General features: G+C 43.5%; 1 pseudogene; it reads right to left on the reverse strand.

Annotated features, from left to right (window-relative positions):
- Window positions 1-1,562: 1,562 nt before the first annotated feature.
- On the reverse strand, window positions 1,563-1,660 carry LOC126196845 (U6 spliceosomal RNA; annotated as a pseudogene).
- Window positions 1,661-15,164: the final 13,504 nt, after the last annotated feature.

Below are 15,164 nucleotides of genomic sequence, written 5' to 3' on the forward strand. Positions count from 1 at the left end.
ATGTTGACGTCCTTGCTTATTTTAATTTCCCCTAAGGCTGATTCTTCTTTTCTAAATAGTGAAACAGCTCTTCTGATAGCTATTTCGTTATCCGTTTCTTCAAATTATTCCTGCAGCCATTTCGCTTCAGCTTCCCTGCACTTCCTATTTATTTCACTTTTAAATGAATTATATTACTGTATTCCTGTTATTCTCTGATTATTTCTATATTTCCTTCTTTCATCGACCAATTAAAGTACATCTTCTGTTACCCGAGATTACTTAACAGTTGCCTTGTTTATCCAACTTCTGTGGTTGACTTGTTTAGAGGTGTCCATCTCTTCAACAGAGCTGCCTCCTGCAGTACCACTGATGCAGTAGTTACAGCCTTATAAAATTTCAAAGGCATCTTATCATTTCTCAGTACTTCCAAATACGACTTCTTTCCACGCTGATTAATCAGCGTGGTCTTCTTAAACTTCAATCTGCTTTTCATCGTCGCTAAATTGTCACCCGAATCGGTCTCTGCTCCTGGGTACGCTGTACAATCAAATATCTAATTTGAAATTATATGTCTGCCTACTATGTAATCCAGCTAGAATCTCCTCGTGTCTCTGGGAGTCTTCTTATTGAATCTCCTGCTCTTGTGATTTTCAAACATTGTGTTCTCTATTACTAGCTGAAATTTACTATGCATCACAATTATTCTTTCTCCTCTCGTATTTCTACTAACAAGCCCATATTTTTCCGTAACTTTGTCTTCTGTTCCTCCCCATAACATCTCGTTACAGTCCTCCATCATTAATAGATTATCATTTCCCTTTACATATTGCAAATTCGTTTAGTCATGATACACTATATCGCTTCTTCTTCTGCTTGTATGTCTGAGCTATTGTTGTCGGTGTTGGTGAACTGTCGATTCTGATGAGAACAACCCTGTCAATGAACTGTTCACAGTAACACACTCTCTGTCCCCCCTTCCTATTCATGACGAATCCTACTCGCGTTAATTTATTTTCTGTAGCTGTTGGTATTACCCTATCTTTGTGTGACCAGAAATCCTTCTCTTCCTTCTATTTCATTTCACCAGCCCCCACTACATTTAGACTGAGCCGCGCGGAGTGGCCGCGCGGTTTGAGGCGCCATGTCACGGACTACGCGGCCCCTCCCGCCGGAGGTTCGAGTCTTCCCTCGGGCATGTGTGTGTGTGTGTGTGTTTGTACCCTCTCGGAGATCAGAATGGGGACCTAATTAGGAAACGTTTGCCAATAGAAAGACAATCATGACACTGTTTCAGTTGCAGGCCACACAAGTCCTGTGAATATACATTACGCGTCTTTAATGCAGTGGTTTCCATTGCCTTCTGCATTCTCATGCCGTTGGTCGTTGTAGATTATTATACCTCTTATGGGTAGTTTCGCACCCCAATCGCAAGAGAGTCCCCTGAATCTATGTACGCACCTCCGCCACCTTTGAAAAGGCTGTTAATAGAGCGAAAGTGACTCGCTTCGGCCGTCATTGATTCCAAATTTAAGCACTGGCTGGAATAGAATCTGGGATCCAGGACTTTTTGATTACTAGCCAAAGACGCCATTCCTTCTTTTGAGTGTCATCCTTGCGCAGCGGACATGCTAACTTCTCTACAGTGTTCCAATTTTAGTTAACTTGCCATCGAAATCACTGCTACCTCTAGACCACGGTATTTTTGTTATGAGAACTTAGTACTGCAGCGAAACATCGACGTCTTTCTTCAAGTTATGCAATATCCTTTGACTATAAGGTCCTTAATTTCATCATCTTCTTCATCGTTCTGTAAGTTCCACGACGATTTTAGCAATTTCTCCGCAAGTTGTACTCCAGGCTTCTTCTAAGCAGCATATAGATGTTGGCGGGCCGCAAAGGTAACTTCTTGGAAGAGCAGTTTTCCATAACGACCTTCAAAGGTCTTATTGACACCTCAGTCCACGGATTACATAAGTCTTGTAACGCGGGGCAGGAGAAACTCGCTTTTATTCCTATTTCTGAAATGAGCTTTCACAGGGTGAAATTGAGCGTTGAGCAACAATAGAAGAGACTTGAGATGCAACCTTTATTGTTTCACAATGCTTTCATGGGTGGTCCTTTCAATAGTACAATATAGCTGATCAAATGCCGAAGTTATTTACATAACCAAAGAGACCTGCTTCTTCACCTACTGATGGGCTGTAGCTGCCGTACCTCATAAAGCGTTTGCCATCTATTTAAGAAGCCTTCACTTTTTTTCCAAAACTGTACTTTCCAGGTAGTAAATTCGCCATATTCGTAACTTTACAACATGAGGGAACACTCTGACATTTATCAAACATCGTGAACTTGTGGCCACGCTCATCACATAACGAACATCAAATAATTAAACTTCCGTTCCGTCTTCAACATTAGTATGAGATGTGACTCCACTTACCCCACGTCCCCATGCTCCCCCCTCCTCCCCCTCCATGGCAACGAATGCAGTCTTCGTTATGTTGTGTCATAGAAGCAAACTGCGTACTAATGTCATCTTTAGTCACTTCTTGCCGTGGCTGAAACATGAGCTGTCACTTTGTGAAAACTGCTGGCTGGAGGCTGATGTGGCGTAAAATAGGCGTTATAAGGTATTTGTCTACTGTGGTAAGTGATTCTCCTTGTGATGTTCTTGTGTTGTAGCTATGAAAATTCTATAGCTCACTCACCGATGTCTCAATTTACGATGCAGAATGGAAGCACTAACAATGGAACAGCGTATGTTGATCGTAAACACTTTTTACGCAAATTCTGGACGCACCGTTTTCGTGGGACGCGCATTCAACAGCACGTTGGTCCAAGAACAGCACCATCACGAATTACCATTTCTCGGCCAGATTACAGTCTGTGGAATGTGTTCGTGGCATTACTTGCATCATCTTGTCATTCTGCAAGGCGCAATGGATCAACACAAGTATGCACCTATCCTTGTGGACCATGCCCACCCCTGTATGCAATTTGTTTTTTCCTCTGCAAGATGACTTCCACCAGCAGGACAACGCAACGTGTCACACAGCTCGCAATGTAGGTGCGTGGTTCGAAGAGCACCAGGATGAGTTTATCGTATTTCCCTGGTCACCAAACGCCCTAGATTTAAGCCCAGTCGAGAATCAGTGGGACCACCTCCATCGGGCAGTTACCGCCATGGATCCTCAACGGAGAGACGTAGTGTAGCTGGCCTCGGCGTTGGGGTTCGGCATTAGAGATCGGCAAACTCGTTCATCCTTGGGAACTAATTCACTGGTGATCGCTCTTTTTTGGGAACCGTTCATTTCTACTTGTTCACCGTTCCTTTGTGCTTGGTATATGGTTCTTATCAAAAATTGAAAATTTGTAGCATAGGTGACTAAAGATGGAAGGCGCCCAGAGCGGGCACTTGCCTCCCCACTGGAGTACAGCGTTTTTATTCATAACAGAACTCTCACACACCTGTAATTTTCTTTATTCTGCAAAACCTCTCATTTAGCCAACTATAGCGTTATGTGGCTGACTACAGTGAAATACGAGGTGCATTCAAGTTCTAAGACCTCCGATTTTTTTTCTAATTAACTACTCACCCGAAATCGACGTAACTGGCGTTACTTCTCGACATAATCACCCTGCAGACGTACACATTTTTCACAACGCTGATTCCATGATTCCATGGCAGCGGCGAACGCTTCTACAGGAGTCTGTTTTGACCACTGGAAAATCACTGAGGCAATAGCAGCACGGCTGGTGAATGTGCGGCCACGGAGAGTGTCTTTCATTGTTGGAAAAAGCCAAAAGTCACTAGGAGCCAGGTCAGGTGAGTAGGGAGCATGAGGAATCACTTCAAAGTTGTTATCACGAAGAAACTGTTGCGTAACGTTATCTCGATGTGCGGGTGTGTTGTCTTGGTCAAACAGCACACGCGCAGCCCTTCCCAGACGTTTTTGTTGCAGTGCAGGAAGGAATTCGTTCTTCAAAACATTTTCGTAGGATGCACCTGTTACCGTAGTGCCCTTTGGAACGCAATGGGTAAGGATTACGCCCTCGCTGTCCCAGAACATGGACACAATCATTTTTTCGGCACTGGCGGTTACCCGAAATTTTTTTGGTGGCGGTGAATCTGTGTGCTTCCATTGAGCTGACTGGCGCTTTGTTTCTGGATTGAAAAATGGCATCCACGTCTCATCCATTGTCACAGCCGATGAACAGAAAGTCCCATTCATGCTGTCGTTGCGCGTCAACATTGCTTGCAACATGCCACACGGGCAGCCATGTGGTCATCCGTCAGCATTCGTGGCACCCACCTGGATGACACTTTTCGCATTTTCAGGTCGTCATGCAGGATTGCGTGCACAGAACCCACAGAAATGCCAACTCTGGAGGCGATCTGTTCAACAGTCATTCGGCGATCCCCCAAAACAATTCTCTCCACTTTCTCGATCATGTCGTCAGACCGGCTTGTGCGAGCCCGAGGTTGTTTCGGTTTGTTGTCACACGATGTTCTGCCTTCATTAAAGTGTCGCACCCACGAACGCACTTTCGACACATCCATAACTCCATCACGACATGTCCCCTTCAACTGTCGATGAATTTCAATTGGTTTCACACCACGCAAATTCAGAAAATGAATGATTGCATGCTGTTCAAGTAAGGAAAACGTCGCCATTTTAGGTATTTAAAACAGTTCTCATTCTCGCCGCTGGCGGTAAAATTCCATCTGCCGTACGGTGCTGCCATCTCTGGGACGTATTGACAATGAACGCGGCCTCATTTTAAAACAATGCGCATGTTTCTATGTCTTTCCAGTCCGGAGAAAAAAAATCGGAGGCCTTAGAACTTGAATGCACCTCCTATTAAGGTGGCGCGCGAATAACCGGCCCCGAGTACAGACTGCTCGCCAGTTACGCACGATTTGTTGACCGCTACGAGCAGAATAGATAAACATGTAATAATTAGGCAGCGAAGATATAACAAATAAGCTAATGCAAACAACAACTTCGAAACAATAGATGACGATTAGTGGGTGACAATGTGCAGTCTAGTACTCGGGGCCGATTTTCGTGTGCCACCTTGTACCACTGAAATAATATTGTAGAAGTTATCATATTCTCTTTACAAAATGTGACACCAGACATTTGATTAAGGAGCGCGAGCTTCATTCAGTTGTAAGTCGGTCTGCCTTCCATAACAATGAACATGCTCTTTTACCTTGGATCAAAAAAAGACGGAAAATGGCCACTCGTGTGTGCCATGCCGACTTCCTTTGCATGTGTAATAACAAAACGTCATGCCATTTACAAGTATTTTTTCTGCGGTTTATCGAAATAGTGAAGTAAGCTGATGCCGTTTTATTACCTGAAAAGATGTATTTATTACATACCACGTAATGATTTTTATGTAATTTACGTAATTATAAAATACATTTTAATTACCGGTCGTGGACGCTGAATAGAATACGAAAAGAACCAGACGTTCAGAGTTCAAGAAAGGTTTGAAACAGATCTAGAATTGGCGTGCGCAGCGAACGAAACGACCAACAACTCAATACTGAACTATGAGCAGTCGGCAGTGGAACTCCGACGAGTGGCCACGCGAAGAAGGACGAGTCCTGCCGAGCGAGACCGAGACCGAGACAGACGGGAACGGGACGGAGGCTGGAACGAGACTAGCCGACGTGCCGTTGCGGGAACGAGACCGACCGTTTCCCGTTCCCAGGAACTGAAAGTAGAAAGCCGCGACCGAAGTGAACTATTAAAGACCGTTCCTTAGAATTCTTTCCTAGCTCGTTCCGTTCATCTTGATGAACCGTTCCTTTGGACCGGTTAGTACGCTCAAGACCCATCTCTATTCGGCATGCCCTCACATCGCTGTCGGTGTCTTCCAGAACCTCAATGACTCTCTTCTCGTACGTGCCGCAGCGCTCCCCACTGCTAAAGGTGATTATTCAGGCTTTTGGCAGGTGGTCACGTTAATGTGACTGGAGAATTTACGACCGAAATATGGCGACAAGCTGCGCGTCCACGTCCTTTTTATGCTTCAAACTTTACTTGAAAAGTTCCAGTGATATTAGGCGGGTCCAATAGCTAGTATGAACTCAAATCACTCATCATCTGTAGGAACGGCTTTTTCATTACTGATAATACGGAAAATAAGCTCCCATAGTGATAGAATTTTAATCAACATACCCCGGAAGCATTCAAAAGTTGTAGAATCAGTTTGGTACCATTACGTCAAGATGTTCATGGTCTAACAGTTTCCATTTCTGTCACTATATATTTTTTCCGTATCACTAAACTTTACAGGCAGTGCTTTCGCCTTAGTCATTATTATAATGAAGTTCCTTGAGACGTAAAAGCCTCTGTCCATGAATCAGCAAGGTTTTAGAAAGCATTGTTCGTGCAAAACTCATCTTGTCCTTTGTCCACATGATATCCTGCGAACTATGGTTGAACGACAATAGACAGAGTCCATATTGTGCCTGAATGTTGAAAGTAAGCATTCAAAAGTGCATGCATTGTGTCGTACAGATGCCGGTTGTCAGTTTGGGGGATGGAGTTCCATGCCATGCCTGTAGCATTCGATGGATCAATACAGGAACAGTTAATGCTGTTTGTGGATGACGCTGGGGTTGTCGTCTCAAGATGTCCCATATGTGTTCGACTGGAGACAGATCTGGTTATCGAGCAGACCAAGGCAACATGTCGACACTCTGTAGAGCAAGTTCGGTTACAACAGTGGTATGTGGGTTAGAGTTATCCCGTTGGGAAAAAAACCCTGGAAATCTGTATATGTATAGCAGCACAACAGATCGAGTCACCAGACTGATGCACAAATTTTCTGTCAGGGTGCGTGGGATAACCATGAGAGTGCTTCTGCTGTCATACGAAATTGTACTCCAGACCATAACTCCAGGTGTATGTCCAGTGTGTCTAGCATGCAGAAAGGTTGGTTGCCTCAACTGGCCTCTTTCTAATCAACACACGGTCATCACTGGCACCAAGGCAGAACCAGGTTTCAACAGAAAACAAAACTGACCTCCGCCCTGCCTTCCGATTTGTAACCGATTTGTAACAGTTCTCTGTGTCACTGTGGTGCCAACTGCTGCTCGAACTGCTGCACATGCAGTACAATGCATCAGAGCCATACGCCGATTATGATGGGCTTCCCTCTCGGTAGTGCCATGTTGCCGTCTTCCTGCCACCGTACATTCTCGTGACCACCGCTACCAACAATCATGTACACTGGCTACATTCCTGCCAAGTCTTTCTGCAGTGTTGCAGAAGGAACAACCAGCTTCTCGTAGCCCTATTACACGACCTCGTTTAAACTTTGTGATGTGTTGATAATAGTGTTTTTGTAGCCTTAAAGCAAAATAACTGATGATGCTCGAAATAGAGAGAATGTAAAATGTAGACTGGCGACGGCATGAAAGCATTTCTTAAGAAGAGAAATCTGTTAACATCGAATATAGATTTAAGTGTCAGGAACTCTTTCCTGAAAGTATTTGTATGGAGTGTAGCCATGTATTAAAGTGAAATATGGATGATAAACAGTTTAGACAAGAAGAGAATAGAAGTTTTTGAAATGGGGTGCTACAGAAGACTGCTGAAGATTAGATGAGTAGATCACATAACCAATGAGGAGGTACTGAACACAACTGGGGAGAAGAGGAATTTGTCGCACAACTTGACTATTAGAAGGAATCTGTTGATGGGACACGTTCTGAAGCAAGGGATCGCCAATTTAGTACTGTAGGGAAGCATGGAGGGTAAAAATTGTAGAGGGAGACCAAGACATGAATACACTTAGCAGATTCAGAAGGTTGTAGGTTGCAATAGTTACTCGGAGATGAAAAGGCTTGCACAGGATAGAATAGTGTGTAGAGCTGCATCAAACCAGTCTTTGGGCTAAAGACCACAATAACAACAATGTGGTCTTAAAGGCATTCTTGACTAACATCCAATTCTTGACCAACGTCCAATCCCAAGGGTAAATAACGCTCACGACCATTACAGCGTATATTTAAAGCAAACCTGATTTGCGTCCTTATAGTGGCGCAACCACCGCCACTGCTATACGACTGGAGCAAAATCTGAATAGACATCATCTTTCAGACGTAGAAAGACGCCTACTAACTTTCGTTTACATACCACAACACTTTTCTTGGTGTTACGATTTTTCCCCGTCAGTGTATTTACGAGTGAAATAGGAAGGGTGATGATTAGTGGTGGTAGGACGTACTCTTCGCCATGCACCGTACGATGGCTTGCTGGGTATGTACTGATAATAATGAGAAACTGTGTTCAGATGCTAGTGAATATCCTGTGTCAGCTCCAATTACAGTTGACTGGAGAAGAAACAGAAAACAATTGTTCTCGTCCGTGTACAGAACAAGGCCTATGACGTATCCGACTTCCGGAATAGAATGAGATTGTTGTACCTGTGTAAATGTAGATGTAGTTGTACGTGACAGATCCTAATATCTCTACTACCTCTGTTGTTAGAACCAGGCTCAACAATCTCATCTCTTTTCTCGTAAGTCGGCTACATCATAGGCCCTATCTGAACACGGACGAGAACAATTGTTTTCTGTTTCTTCTCCAGTCAACTGTAATTGGAACTGACGAAGAATATTCACTAGCATCTGAACACAGTTTCTCGTCTTTATCGGTACAAAGAAATGGGACAAACGGCTATTTTGCGATACCAGTTACTGCAGCAACAGTCGTTCTTCGGTAGCGCCTTTTTAACTGTTATTAATAACAGACAGGTATTTGTGAGGACTGGTTGATAGAGAACAGACTGGGCAGACATCAAATTCATTAAATAAAGCTGAAGGGAGTATGTCGTATTTGGTGTCTTTTTTTAATTTTATTATGTTCTTCACATACGCCGAAAAGAGGTTATTGTTGTGTGTAAAATTCGAAATTATATTTCTGTTCATGTAAACGAAACGCGGCAAGTGCAGCGCTATACTTAATCACAGAAGAAATCTGAATGACATGATGGCAGATTTGTTTACTCTTGAACAAGACACTGCATCTGAGAAAAGCTATAAATGCAGTAGAAAAGTATTGAACTACTCTATTTCACCACCTGATCCCTACGAAATGTATTCCGTGAAGAGACTCATACGAAAATCTCGTTTTTGAAGGCCACCATTTTTTTCTTTCCGCCTTGAAAGAAGGTTTAATAATAATGCTAGTGGCTGAATCGTTAGTGTAACAGACTGACGTATGAAAATTCACGAGTTCTATCCAAACTGTGGCCTTTTTCTACGCCAAATTGTGTGGCTCATCATATCGAAGTAGGATGTAGAACCCCGAAGTATCTGTTTAGCTTACACGCAGAAAACATCATTCCTCACATTTTGCAGCTGAAAATTGAGACCGAACATTTTTGTGCGGGTAATAGTGATGCGTGAATGATGTACTTGAGGAATGCGAACAGCTGTCAACCCTCTACCGTGGACGAAACATATCAACAGCATCAAAAATTTTAATTACATGGCGCTTGTATAAATATCCACTCTTTGCAGTAAGATTGGCTCCTGTCTTGTCAGACAATCTTCTCGCTCTCGCATCTGCAGATTATGAAATACGTATATCACGAAAACGAACAGTAAAAGTACCATTCAGAGTTTACAGTCATTGTATAGAAGTTTAGGAAAGACCTGGATATATTACGTGCCAGTGCATTTTAACATTTAATTAAATTGGGGCTAGCAAAAAATGTAAACACAAAATATCTTCTATACAAGATAATTATGGAGACTCAAAATATGAGACTGTGTTCTTCCACTTCAATCATTAGCAAGCTACCGACAGTATTAAAATTTACCTGAGAGCCCACAGAAATGTTGAAAAACAGGCAAAGTTTCTAGCATAAGAGGAATTTGAAGATATTATCTGGGACGGAAAAATTAATTAGCAAGTACCTAGCCCTGAGTTTCTTCATATGTCAGGAAAAGGTTGGGATACTGAATTGAGACTCGTTATAAATTCATGCGCAGCAAGAATATCGAGAACATTCTATGCGATACATTAAATGTGTCCGCAACTGTGAATATGGACAACCATTAGCTGCAGAACGGAATGACGACAATGAAAATTTTGTGCCGGACCGGAAATCGAACCCGGATTTGCCGCTAATCACGAGCGCTCGCCTTACCATTTGGCTGTCGGTGTACGGTCCACGGGCAGACCCAAACTTCCATATGTCGTCAGCCAAGCGTCTACAAACTGTACTCGTGCATTCATGATGTATATTCCCTCACAGGTGAAATATTTTACTTGAAAGTCGATTGCCCGGTGTCGGCGTATAAATACGTTATTTCAGTGCCTGTGTTATATTCTGAATTACGATATAAAGTTCCTTGGGAGATGCACGCATGTCCAAAGGAACATCGAACGAGGTGGCGCAGTGGTTACACACTGGACTCACAATCGGGAGGACGAAGGTTCAAACCCGCGTCCGGCCGTCATGATTTAGGTTTTCCGTGACTTCCCTAAATCGCAAATCGCTTCAGGCAAATGCCGGGATAGTTCCTTTGAAAGGCTGCTGCCGACTTCCTTCCCCATCCCTCCCTAATCCGATGGGACCTATGACCTCGCTGTTTGGTCTCCTCCCCCCCCCCCCCTCCCGAATCAACCAACCAATCCAAAGGAACTTCGCATCGTAATTCAGAATACGGCACGGGCACTGCAAAAACGTATTTATCCTCCACCGACACCGGGCAAGCGACTTCCAAGTAAAATGTCTCCCCAGCACGGGAATATACATCAAGAATGTGCGAGTAGAGGTTGTAGATGCCTGGTTGACGACGTATGGAAGTTTGAATCTGGCGGTGAGATGTACTCGGTTAGCCAAATGGTTAGATGAGCGCTCGCAGGAAGTGGGAAGTCTGGGTTCGAGTCCAGTTCCGACACAAATGTTCACTGTTGACATGGTTGTCCATATTCGCAACTGCGAATACATTTAATGTATTACGTAACAGCTGTAGTCGCTGCAGGGCCTGTTCTTTGAATATGCATGACTTTCCAAAGGAACTTTGCATTGCAATTTAGAATATAACACATGCACTGCTACATCGCATTCTATGCAAATATATAATTGCGAGAAACTTCATTTTAACACACTTCAATAACAGTGATCGATATGTTTTCTAAAACGTGTTTGTCACTATTTTATGAACCCCTCGTAACTAAAATGGCTCTGAGCACTATGGGACTTAACTGCTAAGGTCATCAGTCCCCTAGAACTTAGAACTACTTAAATCTAACTAACCTAAGGACATCACACACACCCATGCCCGAGGCAGGATTCGAACCTGCGACCGTAGCGGTCACACACTTCCAGACTGTAGCGCCTAGAACCGCTCGGCCACTCCGGCCGGCCCCTCGTAACTGTTCATATAGACGAAAGCAGTTCAACAATAACACTACTGTGCCAAACGAAAGTGGAGATGAAAGAGTCAAATGGCACACTCTGTATGCAAAAAAAAAATGTTAACATGACAGAAGAGAAATCCAGGCATCAGCTGAAGTCGGGCATTGAAATAAATCCAGTGGCGACAAGCAAAAACTTGTATCGAACCGGGACTCGAACTCGAATTTCCAACTTAACATCACCTTAGCCACATCGTGTTCCGGTCCAGCACAAATTTTCTCTTGTCGCCATTGGATTTATTTCAATGCCCGACTTCAGCTAATGTCTGGATTTCTCTTTCGTCAAATACATATGCGGCTGTGGAATCATGTGGTGTCTGTTCTTTCGGACATGTCTTTCAGACATATACAGGGTGGTCCATTGATCGTGATCGGGCCAAATATCTCACGAAATAATCGTCAAACGAAAAAACTACGAAGAACGAAACTTGTCTAGCTTGAAGTGGGAAACCAGATGGCGCTATGGTTGGCCCGCTAGATGACGCTGCCATAGGTCAAACGCATATCAACTGCGTTTTTTTAAATAGGAACCCCCATTTTCAATTACATATTCGTGTAGTACGCAAAGAAATATGAACTTTTTAGTTGGACCACTTTTTTTGCTTTGTGATAGATGGCGCTCTAATAGTCACGAACATATCGCTCACAATTTTAGACGAACAGTTGCTAACAGGTAGGTTTTTTAAATTAAAATACAGAATGTGGGTACGTTTGAACATTTTATTTCGGTTGTACCAATGCGATACATGTACCTTTGTGAACTTATCATTCTTGAGAACGCATGCTGTTACAGCGTGATTCCCTGTAAATACCGCATTAATGCAACATGATGTCCGTCAACCTCAATGCATTTGGCAATACGTGTAACGACATTCCTCTCAACAGCGAGTAGTTCTCATTCCGTAATGTTCGCACATGCATTGACAATGCGCTGACGCATGTTGTCTGACGTTGTCGGTGGTTCGCGATAGAAAATATCCTTCAACTTTCCCCACAGAAAGAAATCCGGGGACGTCAGATCCGGTGAACGTGCGGGCCAATCCACCTGTCATGAAATATGCTGATCAATACCGATTCAACCGCACGCGAGCTATGTGCCGGACATCCATCATGTTGGAAGTACATCGCCATTCTGTCATGCAGTGAAACATCTTGTAGTAACATCGGTAGAACATTACTTAGGAAATCAGCATACATTGCACCATTTAGATTGCCATCGATAAAATGGGGGCCAGTTATCCTTCCTCCCATAATGCCGCACCATACATTAACCCGCCAAGTTCGCTGACGTTCCACTTGTCGCAGCCATCATCGATTTTCCGTTTCCCAAGAGTGCATATTATGCCGGTTTACGTTACCTGTGTTAGTGAATGACGCTTCGTCGCTAAATAGAACGCGTGCAAAAAATCTGTCATCGTCCCGCAATTAATCTTGTGCCCAGTGGCAGAGCTGTACACGACGTTCAAAGTGGTCGCCTTGCAATTCCTGGTGCATATAAATATGGTACGGGTCCAATCGATGTTGATGTAGTATTCTCAACACCGACGTTTTTGGGATTCCCGATTCTCGCGCAATTTGTCTGCCACTGATGTGCGGATTAGCCACGAAAGCAGCTAAAACACCTACTTGGGCATCATCATTTGTTGCAGGTCGTGGTTGACGTTTCACATGTGGCTGAACACTTCCTATTTCCTTAAATAACGTAACTATCCGGCGAACGGTCCGGGCACTTGGATGATGTCGTCCAGGATACCGAGAAGCTTACATAGCACACGCCCATTGGGCATTTTGATCACAATAGCCATACATCAACACGATATCGACCTTTTCCGCAGTTGCTAAACGGTCCATTTCAACCCGGGTAATGTATCACGAAGCAAATACCGTCCGCACTAGCGGAATGTTACGTGATACCACGTACTTATACGTTTGTGATTATTACAGCGCCATATAACACAAAGCCAAAAAAGTGATCCAACTAAAACATTCATATGTCTTTACGTACTACACGAATATGTAATAAAAAATGGGGGTTCCTATTTTAAAAAAACGCAGTTGATATCCGTTTGAACTATGGTAGCGCCATCTAGCGGGCCAACCATTGCGCCATCTGTTTTCCCCCTTCAAGCTAGACAAGTTTCGTTTTATGTAGTTTTTTCGTTTGATTATTTCGTGAAATATTTGGCCCGGTCACTATCAATGGACCACCCTGTATACGCGCCGACTTATTCATATGTGACATAAATGGCCGTATCTTGTGACTGCATTGACTTGGGAGCTGATGCTTATTATACTATCGCCAAGAGACCATGGACCTCACAAAGTCGCATAAATTTTAGTTTGATATGTCTACTCATTTCTGAGAAAAAGTATTGTTAACAGGAGAACGGCCACAGAAACAGCCTGATAACAAAAGACAAAATTTTTTTGCTATGATACAATTATAAATTAACAATTTTCGGACTTTTTTCTTTGGTTGTAGTGTGAAATCTTGCTTCTTGCCAGATTTAATGAGTCTAGGTCAAACGCTGTAGGTTTTGATGTCTGAGTTTGCGAGTATGAAAACACGTGACCTAAATTACCTTATCTTTTGATTGCATTGACTTAGAAGCTTTAATTTTTACGTTGTCAAGTGACATAGACCTCAAAATGTAGACCTCAAGATGTGACATAAATTTCAATTTGATGTGTCTATCTGTTCCTGAGAAAAAGAGTTCTGAACCGTTAGACAGACAAACGGACAGACATACAGACAACCTTGTGAGCCTGAAGGGGATCCTTTTCTAGCGATTTAGATATTAATACTCAGAATGTTAACAGTCGAGTACAGCAGCTTAGGGCAACAGTCTCATGTATCGTCTACAGCTTTCAAAGAGTCTGATACGTACTGATGTGCCAGACATACTGACCACGTGCTTAGTAGTGGTGTTGGTCCAAAATTGGAACACAATATAACAACGATTCGGCGTGGCGTAAATTCCATAAGTGGTTGACAGGTTTTCGAAGGTACATTGCACCAGAAAAATGGTTCAAATGGCTCTGAGCACTATGGGACTTAACATCTGAGGTCATCAGTCCCCTAGAACTTAGAACTACTTAAACCTAACTAACCTAAGGACATCACACACATCCATGCCCGAGGCGGGATTCGAACCTGCGACCGTAGTGGTCTCGCGGTTCCAGACTGAAGTGCCTAGAACCGCTCGGCCACTCCGGCCGGCTATTGCACCGGATGCCTACGCACAGGTCCCTACGCACAGGTCTTTCAATTTACATAAATTACGATCCAGTGGTTTGTGAGCACAAAATTTGCGCCCTATGGCATCCCAAATGTGGTCCATTGGGTTCAGATATGAGAAATTTGGTTGCCAACACATCAGCTGACTTCATTATCATTCTCCTCAAATCACGGACCGCTATCCTGCTCGCAGATGCCGTAGCCGTCGAGGAATACATCAAATATGAAGCGATCCAGATGGGCCACAATAATACTCACACAATCCATAACAGTCATGGTGCCTTGGATTACTACCACAGGATCTATGATAGCACAGGTGAATGCACTCCACGGCATAATATTATCCCCACTCGGCTGCGTACCTAGTGCAGTACTTGTTTTAGTACATGTTTCGAGCGGCCTGAATATCCCCCAGGGTCGACCATCGGCTTGGTGTAACAAGAAACGTAATTCATCCGACCAGGAGACACGTTTCCGTTAACTCATGGTCC

Source organism: Schistocerca nitens, chromosome 7, assembly GCF_023898315.1.
Source record: "Schistocerca nitens isolate TAMUIC-IGC-003100 chromosome 7, iqSchNite1.1, whole genome shotgun sequence".
Lineage (NCBI taxonomy): Eukaryota > Metazoa > Arthropoda > Insecta > Orthoptera > Acrididae > Schistocerca > Schistocerca nitens.